This window comes from Pteropus alecto, unplaced genomic scaffold, assembly GCF_000325575.1.
Source record: "Pteropus alecto unplaced genomic scaffold, ASM32557v1 scaffold45, whole genome shotgun sequence".
Lineage (NCBI taxonomy): Eukaryota > Metazoa > Chordata > Mammalia > Chiroptera > Pteropodidae > Pteropus > Pteropus alecto.
Window position 1 is genome coordinate 16257769 of NW_006442491.1, and position 12927 is coordinate 16270695.

General features: G+C 38.1%; 1 pseudogene; it reads left to right on the forward strand.

Annotated features, from left to right (window-relative positions):
- Positions 1-1449: 1449 nt before the first annotated feature.
- On the forward strand, positions 1450-2227 carry LOC102884621 (annotated as a pseudogene).
- The last annotated feature ends 10700 nt before the right edge of the window (positions 2228-12927 follow it).

The following is a 12927-nucleotide window of genomic DNA, read 5'->3' on the forward strand; positions in this document are numbered from 1 at the left end:
GAACTACAAAAAAAGAAAAAGAAATTCTTTCCTGTCTTGAGGTAACAAAGATGATTATTTACTAGGCATTCTTGCTTTGTACAGTCTTTAATCCACTTAGAAATCGTTTATATGATGATGCAGTACAGGAACTCAATATTTAAGTTTTATCATGGAAAATGTCAAACATGCACAAAAATAGAATAGTACAATAAACTCATCACTCAGCTTCAATAATTATTAACCGATTTTGGTTGACCATTGCTGTATAAGAAATTACCCCAATTTCACAAATTAAAACAATAATAAACATTTGTTATCTCACGCAGTTTCTGTGGATCAGTATTTCAGGAGTGACTTAACTGAATGGTTCTGGCTTAAGCTCTGTCATGAGGCTGCAGTAAAATTGTCAAGCTGGACTATAATCATCTGAAGCCTTAAGTGGGGCGAAAGGATCTGTTCCAAGGTGACTCTCACCTACGGCTGGTAAGGTGTTGACATGGGACATCTGTTTCTTGCCACATGGACCTTTCCATAGAGCTGCTGGAGTATCCTCATAGCATAGTGGCTGGCTTCCCCCAGAACGAATGATCCAAAAAAGAGTAAGGTGGAAGTTGCAATGACTTTTATAATATAGTCTTGGAAGTCACATAGGATCACTTCCACCACGTTGTATTCATTAGAAATGAGAGCCCAAGTCCGAACCACACGCAAGGAGAAGGAAATTAGGTTCCACCTTTTGAAGAGAGGAATGTCAAAGTTAATGAACATTCTTAAAATCAGTACACAACTTGTGGTCAATCTTGTTTCATCTATGACTTCATCCACTCTTCTTACCAACTGGATTATTTTGAAGGAAAATCCAGGCATCGTATCATTTCATATATAAGTACCTCAGTATGAATTTATAAAAAATACTCTCTCAGGGAATGCCATAACTACTATACCATTAGCACACGAAAAGTTATCAATATAACAATAATTTCTTAAAATCCTGTCAGCATTCAAACTTCCTGATTCTCTCTGTCTCTCTGTCTCTGTCTCTGTCTCTGTCTCTGTCTCTCTCTCTCTCTCTCTCTCTTTGTGTGTGCATGTCTCAGACACTTCTATGCATAATTCCAGATCCTCTCACCTATCTCTAAATTCAGCCATTGCTGCCTACATCAGTTCTGCACAGGCTCCAGCTAGCTTCACACAGATTCACCCTGGCACCTCCTTGGGGCTCTTCTTTAATGCTGCAGTGTGGATACTGTGGAAATCTGCTTGGCACCCAAGCATGCAGAACCCAGAAGTGCGATGGACTGAACTCTCTTTGAGGCAAACTTTGACCAATAGGGAATGAGAACCAATGGACAACTGCTTGCCCTTTCATCCCCAGATCAACAGTCCTAAGTCACAGTTTGTGCAGCTTCTGAGAAGGTCTGTAGCATTAAAGAATCATCCTTGCCTTTAGGCTCTCTGAGCAGCACCATGGTCAGCAAGAAAAATCATCTTACCAAGGGCAACAAAAAAGGAGCCAAGAAGAAAATGGTTGACCCATTTTCTAAGAAAGGTAGGCTGTGAAAGCACCAGCTATATTCAATATAAGAAATATTGGGAAAACACTAGTCATGAGAACTCAAGGAACCAAAATCACATCTGATGGTCTCAAGGGTCGTGTGTTTGAAGTGAGCCTAGCTGATCAGCAGAATGATGAGATTGCAGTTAGAAAATTCAAGCGAATTACTGAGGATGTTCAGGGCAAAAACTGCCTGGCTAATTTCCATGGCATGAATCTTACCCGTGACAAAATGTGCTCCATGGTCAAAAACTGGCAGACCATGATTGAAGCTCATGTTAATGTCAAGACGACCAATAGTTATTCGCTTCGTCTGTTCTGTGTTGGTTTTACTAAAAAACGCAACAATCAGACTCTGAAGACCTCTTATGTTCAGCACCAACAGGTCCACCTAATCCGGAAGATGATGGAAATCATGACCTGAGAGGTGCAGACAAATGACTTGAAAGAAGTGGTCAATAAATTGATTCTAGATAGCACTGGAAAAGACATAGAAAAGGCTTGCCAATCTATTTATCCTCTCCATGATGTCTTTGTTAGAAAAATCAAAATGCTGAAGAAGCCTAGGTTTGAATTGGGAAAACTCATGGAGCTTCGTGGTGAAGGTAGTAGTTCTGGAAAAGCTACTGGGGATGTGACAGGTGCTACAGAGCTGGTGGATATGAGCCCCCAGTCAAAGAATCTGTTTAAAATTCAGACTTTTCACAGTGACAAATAAAACCTATTGGTGATGTAAAAAAAAAAAAAAATAAAGAATCACTCTCAGTGATGGCTGACTTGATCACACTTCCTTATGTTGACTTTCCTCCTGTTTCACTTATAGAGTCTCTCAATTTTGCTCCCTGAGATTGCCCTCCTTGTGATATTTTTGTACATAGCTTTTTTTTTTTTTTTAATCAAGTTATCCTTTCTGGGAGACCTGGGCTAAGACACAGTTGGTTCCAAACAAGGTTCACACTTTGCATTTGATTGATCTTTTAGATATCTCTGATCTGTAAGTTCTATGCCCTCCCACTTCTTTTCCTTTGCAATTATTTGGTTATAATAAATCATATTATTTGTTCTGAGTTTACCATATCCTAGAGTAAGTACACTGATCTCTCTTGATACGATGCTGTTCATCATATTCTCTGTTCCCTATACTTTCTAGACTGGTAGTTAAATCTAGAATGATCAGATTGAGCCTTGATTTTTGTGAGAAGAACACTTCATGGGTGCTATTATATACTTCCTATTGCATCACATCAGGAGACATAATGTCTGTTTGTCTCTTTTTGTGATTTTAAGATTCATCAGTAAATTCAGGGGTAGTCATTCTAATCCATCCATTATAAACTCCCCATCAGTCTTTCACCTAATTATTTTAGCAGCCAAAGATAATCATGCCTTAGAACTGTACTGTACAGTACAATAGCAACTAGCCACATGTGGCTATTAAAATTTAATGAAAACTCAATAATACTAAAAATTAAATTCCTTAGTCACAGTAGTCACCTTTTAAGTGCTTATAGCTACAGTGGCTTCTGTGTTGCAATGCAAATACAGTGTGTTTCCATCATTGTAGAAAGTTATATCAAACAGAGCTAGCCTAGAACCATTATTTTATTTTAATTCTAATATTTATAATTTCTAGCATTTTATTCTAAATCTATCAATTTTTGTACATTTATTAGCCTTAATTGTTCTATAAAGTGCTTATTTTTCTCTACTTACCAGTATTCAGAATAATGAGATGATTCTCTGGCATCTTCCAAAGTGGATCAAAGCTTTTTGTTTTTTTTTATTGTTTTAAATATCATTATGAACTGATGAATAACATATTTGATGTATTTGGGTTCATTGTAGTTACCATTCTTTTTGATGCTCAAATTTTCCCATATGGCAGGCAGGTTGGTTCCTACTGTAATATTTTATAGTGGTTTTTTTTTTTTTTCATTTCTAATTCAAGATATATCAAGCTTTTCTTGTACATTTCTTCCCCAGACATGGAATCAGATGGCCCTTGTTCCTTTTGGGGGGAAAATAAAAGGGTATTTAGAGACCATAATCTAGGTGCTAAGGATACTCATTCCTAGTAACCTGGTTGTGGTGGTTTTTTATTTTATTTTTTAGTATGCAGAGTTAGAAAATAATCTATTTTATCTTTTTAAAGGAAACACATCTTAGCTTCAGACTGGCATTCCATATTCGAATTTATGACTACAAAGTCTTGCTTAACTTCTTTGATTTTATGTTTGTATCTCTTTTCTCCTATACTGAGAATCTTGGTTCCTAATGTCATCAACACAAGTACACATTTTCATAGTCTTATAATACCTATAATAATTTCTCATTCAGCTGTGTTGATAACGTACTGATTGTTAAACACCTTAAATATCGCCCCTTGCCTTATGTCCTTTAAATTGCTTGAATTAATCTTTCTCTGACAGCATTTCCTCATTTGAAAGAATTGTTATTCTCCTACCACCCATGATTCAGTGAATCTATCAATCAAGGAACTTGGCCTCTCCTTCCATAGGAGTGGAAAAGAATCCCAGCCATAAGAGAGTTAACACCCCATGGGTGAACTTCGACCAGTGCAAGATAAGAGATAGGAAGGGACCAGCAAATAATCTTTTTTCCCTTTCACCTGTCAGTGGAACATTTCAAGACATGGTTGGTTTGCATAACTTTTTAAGACAACTCCCATGTAACTAAGCAATCACTTGTTTTCTTGTTTGTTTTCTCGAAGCTGCAGTGATCCCAGTAATATAGGTCCCTGCATTTGCTTTCCTTCCTTTCCCTTATCTCTAATTTTCACTGTTCTGGATCGTACCTCCTATTAAGACCCTATAATGAAACCTTTGTCTCTTGCTATGTTCTCTAGGGAATCCAGGCAAAGGCAATTTCCCAGGATCTTCTCCTTGAGAAGGATGAAGAGCAGTGCTGTGAATTTACGTATTTAATAAGCACTCCAAGTGAGTTTTATGATCAGACAAGTATGGCTGACACTACCTTAAAACATCCTCAGGCCTCAGCTCTCACATCAACAGGAAATGAAATGCTAAAACTGTATAGAATTCAGAAGAGAATCCATCCCAGGAACCCTTTAGATGTGGCCATGGAGGACAATGAACAAGGAGTATCCATACAGATTGCAGCCTAGCAGCAGCAAGATAAACTAATCAAAAAACCTTACTAACAAAGCAAAGAGCTCTTGCAGGGAGGTAATAATGTGTGCTCTCTCTCCTGTTCTAACTGTGAGTTTTACTTGAGTGAAGTTTTCTATTCCGATTCCAATAATTAGGTGTTTTTTGTTTGTTTTTCTTGAGAGTGTTATTTATTTTGTTGGGCCATGGGGAGCCACATGTCGACCTAAATTAGAAGAATGCAGCCAGCTTAAAATTGAAGATCATCCTCCACCCCCACCACACACATACATTCCTGCAGCAGGTAAGGCATGACCTGAGCTATTTCCGTTTGGGGAGGAGATGTTTTAGTTTGGGTTCCCCCACAAGCATATCCTGAGACAAGGAATCAAACACAAGTAGTTTATTTGGGAGGTAAAGAAAAATGCGGTAGGGAAGTGGGGAAGTAAGACAGGAAAGTAAAGCAACCAATATAGGGTGCATTATCAAACCAGTTACCGTTATGTACAACTGGAGCTTAATCCCGTGGGAAACCTGGTGCCAGAGTATGCACCACAGTGTTATTCCATTATAAAGAGTAAGGGAGCTAGAGTGTTCATACATCAACTTGTATTGGTAACTGGTTGAGAGCAGCTTTCAGGGAGGGAGAAACATCATTTCTTCTGCACTCTGACCTGCTGCATAGATGACAAAACAGGGAACAATCAGAGAAAGCTCTTGTGCAAAGTGCACATGCTGGCAGCTGGAAGTCAAGCTAGAATGCACTAAAATGGTAAGGGTAAGGGGATTTGAGCAAAGCAATGACAGCATCCACTGCAAGAAGTGAGAGGGTTTCTCTTCAGTTGTGAGCTAGCTGCATGATCTTAAATGGGGGAATTTTTAAACTTGTAGACACGTGTGTGTGTATGTTTATGTGTGTGAGAGATTGCTAGCCAGTCAAAGAAGTGAAATGCAGACAATATCTGATTCTGCTTTTCCGAATCACCCTTCTCCCATTCCATATGATTCTGGTAGGACTGTCACTCGAAAGACCCATCTCCCCTGTCACAAGGCATACAAATGACTTAAAAAGTCCAATCATGTTAATTCATTGTAGTGAACACTGTTGGAGCATCAGTTAGATCTCTTTCACTAGCCAGCACATGCCACCCCCACCATCCCCCAGGGCATTCCACATCAAAAAGTAAGAAGATACAAAAGATAGCTCCCTTGCTTCCAGGGTAGGGAGAGAAACAATTCTGCAGTGCAATTTATGCTTCAGAGCTCCCAAGATTTCAGACTAAAGTTAGACTGCAGCTAGACCCTCACCTTTGCTCAGTTTCCTCTCTAGGCCTATCCTGCTTCCCTCACTCCCTTACAGGTTTTCCTGAGAGCAGTCCTTGATTAATCAGGTGTAGCGAAATCCCTGTCTCAGGCTCTGCTTCTAGGATGCCCAACCTAAGGCCCATTTACAATGCTGGATTGGCCCAGGGGAAGATACATGGCCCTGGCATAGTTAGAGCCTTTGAGGGCACTGATATAGACTCTGGGAAAAAGCAGATCTGCCTTTCTCTAAAGTTATGGGCTACATGTAAGAACATTGTAGTATATATGTTTATACCCTAACATATATTTTATTCTACTTTTGGTAACAGTACATTGATTTGGGAGTAAAAATTTTGGCTCCTCTATTCTGGGTGGAAGTGACTTCTTTTTGAGTCCACAGGTGGGCATATGACCAATCACATTCCCATCACCACAGAGATTGTTTAGGATGGTCACGTGATCCAGTCAGAGCCATTGAAATATGGGACTGTTAAAAGAGAGAAAAATTTTTTTATTCCCTGGACTAAGAGCACCAAGTATGAGGGGAATCTAAGGCTGCTGGAGGCCATCATGAGGAACCTGAATATAAAGCCGACAGCAAAAGGCAGAATACTGAGGAGGGACTGAAATGATTCTTGGTTGACATTGTTGGAGTTCAAGCACCACTCAGCCATTCCTACCTCTTCGATTACACAGGCTAAAGAGTTCTCTTTTTTGTTTAAGCCAGTTTGGGTTGGGTTTTACAACACAACCAAAACAGTTATGACAGATGCAATGACGGCAAGCCTGAAGCTTCAGGAAAATACATCGCTGCCATGTGAAGAGACTCTGGGTAACAATGAAACCTACTCGTCATAAAGAATTAGAACTAAAAGATAGGGAGAGGGGAAGAGAGCAAGTAATTGCTATGGGCAATATCCAAGTACCAGGATCCTGCCATTTTTGACACATATTGCACCTTTGTGTTCTCAATTATTTGAACCAACAAATTCCCTTTTTTTTTTTTTTTGCTTAAAAGAGTAAGAGTTAAACTTTACATTTTCAAAGGATAGAATTCTAACACAATACCTTTTTGCATTTTTCGTTTGAGTCATTTTATTTTTTCTTTATTGAGTTGAAGACAATCTTTACATATTCTGAAAATTGACTTTTTTTATTATTTGCTATAAATAATTTATTCTACCACTTATCTTTTTCTTTGTTTATACTTTCTCATTGTTGAGAAGGTTGTGACTTTATGGGGTCTAACTTAACAAGCTTCACCTTTATCATTTTTGGATTATTAGACATGGTTCTTTTGGTCAAAAGTGTTAGAAACCCAACTTAATCTAGTTTGAATTAAAAGACAATACATTGGCTAAGAAAATTGAGAATTTTGGTGTATTTGCTCCTATGGTACAACTAGAATCTTAACTCCAGCCATGTCATTAGGATCATTTCTCTCTCCATCTATCAGTTCTCTGGGCTTCCTTCCCACTGAAGCTTCCTTCACTTTTTTGAAAACATAGCCCATATTCTTACACTTCATAGTTCTAAAGAAAGAAAGACTCTCCTGATGATTGAGCATGGGAATCCCAAAAAAGCCTGCTCGTTATTATGAGCACCCTGACAGATATGCCTTATGCATCCATTCCTGGGTGTGGTGGCGAGATCGGTCATTTCAAACTACTCAGAATGTGCTCCACACAGATTAAGATTTCTGTTATGAAAGAATAAAAGAAGGCAAAACCTGGTAAGCATCTGGTAGTTACCACACTCATCTCTGTCTTTTATGTTTAGTTTATAAAAACTTTTCTCTCCCCAAACTATATTTCTATATATTTATATATTTTTAAATCCTCCCGTTTTTTACTTTAAAAAATTGTTTTCATTTTAGAATTATATTTCTTCTAAATGTATTTTTATTTACAGCATGAAGTAAAAATATAACTTAATATTTCCCCATATTTAAGACCCATTGCCTTAAAAACATTTGTTAAATAATCTATCTTTTCCCCAAGGTCTTCTAGTCCTGCAACAATTCTTTGTTGTTCAAATAACAGTTAACTTCACTGGGAAGTTCTGCTTTTTACCTGGTTCTAAGTTTCTTCTAATAGGCAGATTATGGGCTGTGGTTCTCTTTTATCCTATCTCCATTAATGTGATTGTCAATTTTTCTTTATTTATTCGGCAATTTTATATTTTATTTTAAATTGTTCATTTTTACCAAAGCAACAAATGAAAATGATTTAAATTCTTGTTTCATGGATATAAAATTTTCTTTGGGAATATTAATTGTAGTAGATTTTTACAAGTTTGTTTCTTCTCCTTGCCATTGTCTGTTTCCTCCAGTTCTTTTTTCTGTTTGTTTAGGTCTCTGATTTCCATGTTAGCAGCTTTCCACATTAGGTGACTCATGGCCCTCTGTTGACATGCATATGAACTAGAGTTTATGTTTGTAGGTGGAGCTTATTGATTGAGGCTTCATAGTTACAGGATGGGCAGGGACCTGGAAGTTTCATTGGGGCACCCCCCCAAATGTCAGTTCTGTAGGTATTGTTCTCTGGGCGGGACAATTTCTCTAGAGAAGGCTCCTCTGCCTGGTGAGGGGGAGTGTTTATGAGTGGAAGGGAGAGAGTGGATAGTCGTGGTATCTGCCTGGCTCAGAGCAGGGGATGATGCCAGGGTCTCCATCCAGAAAGCAAACTCCATTCAATTCCCCAGTGTCCACTCCAGCAGCTTCACTCTCAGCTGTGCCAGATCTCCCTAAGCCAAGAAGTTTGGGGTCCAACTATTCTAGATGGCTAACTGTAGTTTTCTGTCCTGATAGAGGAGGACCAAGATTTTCAACTATGTCCTCCATTTTCAGCACCAACCCTCACCCCTGACATCAGAAATATGTGGTATTTCCAATCTCTGAGCCTTTCTGGCATACTGAAGCACAAAGTGGTTTTCCTCTTATTGACGTACCCCCATCTACTTAGCAGAACTGAGGAAACTGCAACCGATGTTAAAGCAAAATTCCGACACCAAAAGATTATGAACATTTATCAAAATTTTATTTAATGCATTAAAGAAGGAACTAGCAGGTAGACCAAAAAAAACTGGTTTGCCAGTGCTTGAAAAACACAAGGGTGTGTGTGTGTGTGTGTGAGCGTGTGTGTATGTGTGTGTGTGTGTGTGAGCGTGTGTGTGTGTGTATGTGTATACAAACAAAGTTAGAGCTAATGAAAGGAATTTCAAAGACAATTTGCTAGGTAAGATTCAAGACTGCTTAACTTTCTATAGGGCAATAAAATCCTGTGCTTATCCACCTAACCAGGCTATAAAACCATAGAATCTATTGGTTTCTAAAGTTAAACTATTGCTATATAGGACCATAAAACTGTCTGTTCCTTTAGTAGCCGTGAATTAGATACATTGTGGCATTACATTCGCCAGGACTCAAGGTTCTGCTTTCATTCAAACAAGGTTTGCAAAGGTGTTTCCTTGAGATATTAGAAATCAGTCAATCATAATTTTGCCTTTTTTCCAAGTGTGGAATCACTTTTTCTCTCTTATGCCAGGTAAGAACATCTAAGATATTATTGACATCACTAGCCCAGTCTTGCCTCAGTGCAAGACTTTTTTCCTTGTAGGTTTTATACTTTCTTTTTTTAAATTTGCTGTATTTTAGTAAGGTTTGAGGAGTAAACAGTCATTAACACATGAGCTCAATTACCCTTTCTTTGACCACACATTTCTTTCTGCTATCTTCCAGGACTTTCTTAAGGTACTTGGCCTGTTGGTTTTCAGTTTCTTGATGCTACTATAGACCTATTAGTTTCCCTCTTTCACATGTTTTCTGGATTTCATTGGGAGTTTTCAGCATGAATGACAGTATGTCCTTTTCGCCCTCTTGATCTAGGCCTTTTCCTGATTAGATCAATGTTTGCTTCCAAATATTAATCCTACCTTTGGGGATAGAAGTAGATGGTTCCTATTATTCAGATAAACATTGCTGTAACATGGCAAAAATTAGTAGGTATCTTGTCTCCCAGCCTCTCTACTTCTTACTCATCACTCTCCACCCCTGTAAGGCAGACACCTCTCAGATGGTCCTTTAGAAAGGCTTCACCTCTGCTTTTCAAACTTTAATGGGCATAAGTAGCACTAGAGGGAGTCAGTTATAAATGTAGAATCCCAGACTCCACCTCCAGAAAATGAAGAACATACTCTGGAATCTAAATTTTAAAGAGGGCCCACGTCAAATCTGGGGCAATGCCAGCCTCAAATGACTAATGCAGGGATGGGAAAGGTCTGAAAGTATCACCCTAAGAATATTTAATAATCACAAAGAGGAAAAGATACCTTTACCACGAAGAGATTTGGTGGTCACCATCTTGACTAAGGGGTTACACTTAGCATAATTACTAATGTGACAAAGTGACTGATGTAATGCACTGAAATGGACACTCTATCACTTAATATTTTCATCAAAAATCTGAACACAGATTTCTTTTTTTAGAAAATCAGATAAGGTCCCCATGCATTTTGATGTCATAGTGATTTTAAACACAATGGCTTATTTAATGGGCATGATTGATACTTAGAAACTTTCAGCTTCCTTCTAACATAGACTCTCCTATGTTCTGGAAACAACCAGGGAAGGCTCTTACGTATTTCTCTTGGAATCTTACATCCTCCCTCTACAAATTTCACCAGCCAGGACTCTGTTGCATGAAAAGAATGAGCATTGTCTCTTTTTATTACTTATATCTCTGTGAAGTATGGCTTTTGCCAAGGTCATTTTTATTGCTTTATTGGATTCTTCGATATAATCTGTCAGAAATATTCCTTGCAAATATCTTTTCACAGTGTGTGGCTTGCCTTTTAAAACAAAAGTTTTGTTGGGAAGTAATTCACATACTATAAGATTCACCCATTTAAAGTGTACTTTAAATTTGCTTATTTTGGAGTTTTCATAAAAGTGGAATTATACAATATACAGTCTCCTGTAATGGCTTTTTTCACTTAGCATAATGTTTTCAAGTTTCATCCCTGTTACTCCATGGATGGTTAACTTTGTTATGCTATGTGTTGTATATGTTTTGGATTTTGATTTGGTCAAATATATCAGTTTTTCTTAAGATTTCTGATTTTTCTATCTTATTTTAAGAAATACTTCTCTTTCTTTGAGTTATAAAGATATTTTCTAATAATTTCAAGTTTTTGTTTTTTCATATTTAAATTATCTGCAGTTTATTTGGTACACTATGTCACACAGAGATTTAATTCTCTTCCACGTGGTTAGTCAATTGTTCAGCACTACTTACTGAATATTCCGCCAATCCCTCCATGTTTTGTAATGCCATGTTTATTATATAACAAGGTCTCATATATGTGTAGGTCTGTTTTCCTCTCCCTGTGCCGTTATGATAGCTTTATAACTAATCTTCATTACTAATAGCTTTATAATAAAATCTGCTATTCCCTCTCCTTTTCCAGAACCAAATTTGCTATTAATGACTGTAGGGATCATTTTTTTAAGTTCCATTAAAATAGCCTGTTACAATTTTGTTGGAAATTGCATTGAATTCATAGAGTAATTTGGGAAGAATCAACACTTTAACTTTCATTTAAATAAACATGAGATATATTTTTTCTTATTCTACCAATTTTACTTCATAGTCCACCCTTTCCCCGTGCTCAGGAGTAATCCCTGAGGTAAGAATTGGAGTGCAAGAACCTTATTTGCGAGGTAATCCCAGGAAAAACCAGCAGGGGAGTGGAGAAGAGATTCTGGCAATGGAAAGCAGCCCAAGAAGTGCATATTCTCAAACAAATTATTGCTATCGGCAATTGAAGCTTAATTCTACTGAAGTATCCTGAGAAATTCTGCAGAACGGGTGCCTCAGAGTCATCCCACCTGAGGAGTGAGAAGCTGGGGTATTTATACAGCTCTCTTTGGCCACGGATTGAGGGCTTCTGGCAATTATTAATTCCCCAGCTCCTCTAGCCCGCTGACATGGAAGGTGGGCCAGCATGCCTGGAAATGGTAAGTACCAAGGAGCACCAACAATTTATGCTAAACTACCAAAGGATCTTTTGAAAACTCACATGTATGTAAGCATGTCTCTCTCCTGTCTAACGTCTTCTACTATAGAGAAATCCAAAATTGTTGGCATGGCCTACAGGTTTCTCCACATCAGTTACCAGCTCCTTTCTTGCTTCACCCTGCTGCTACCTCCTTTCCCAGGCAATTTAATCTCTGGCGATGTTGAACCACTGTCCATCTGTTCCCTTAGAAGCAGCTCGATTCTGTCAAACCCTAACCTCTTTGCATTTGTTGTTTTCTCTGCCACTATTGCCCTTCCCCTAGTCTTTTCCTAGAGAACCCCTTCTAAAAAACAGAGTGGTTAGAAACATGGGCATTGGCAAAAGAGCTAGAATCAAAACTCAGTTCTAATGTAGCCAGCATTTGCTTTGCTTAGTAGGAAATGCAAGATGACAGGATATAGAGGTGAGTGTAAAGTTCAATAGCCCTGAGGATCTTTGAGAGAAAATGATGGAACACTAGGGAAAAATAAAAGAGGTTTAAGGGGGGCTGAGGGAATTTGCTATCTAAGCTGTGTTTTTCTTTATTGTTTCTCCATGGAAAAAATTATTTGTCAACAGAAAAAACCTCCTCCAATACTTATTTGGGCAAGTTACTTAACCTTTCTGAAATTCAGGTTCCTTATTTATATAATGTAAATATACTTACTCTTACCTTACATTACTACTGTGAGGATATATTAGTTATCTACTGCTGCATAGCACATTATCTCCAAATGTGGTGAGTTGTAACAACAAAAAAATATTTATTATCTTAAGCAGTTTCTGTGATTTCAGGGGCAGCATTGCTGATTGATTCTAGCACAGAGTCTCTCCATGAGGCTGCAGTCAAGATGTCAGCTGGGGCTCTAGTCATCTGAAGGTTTGACTGGGGCTGAAAGA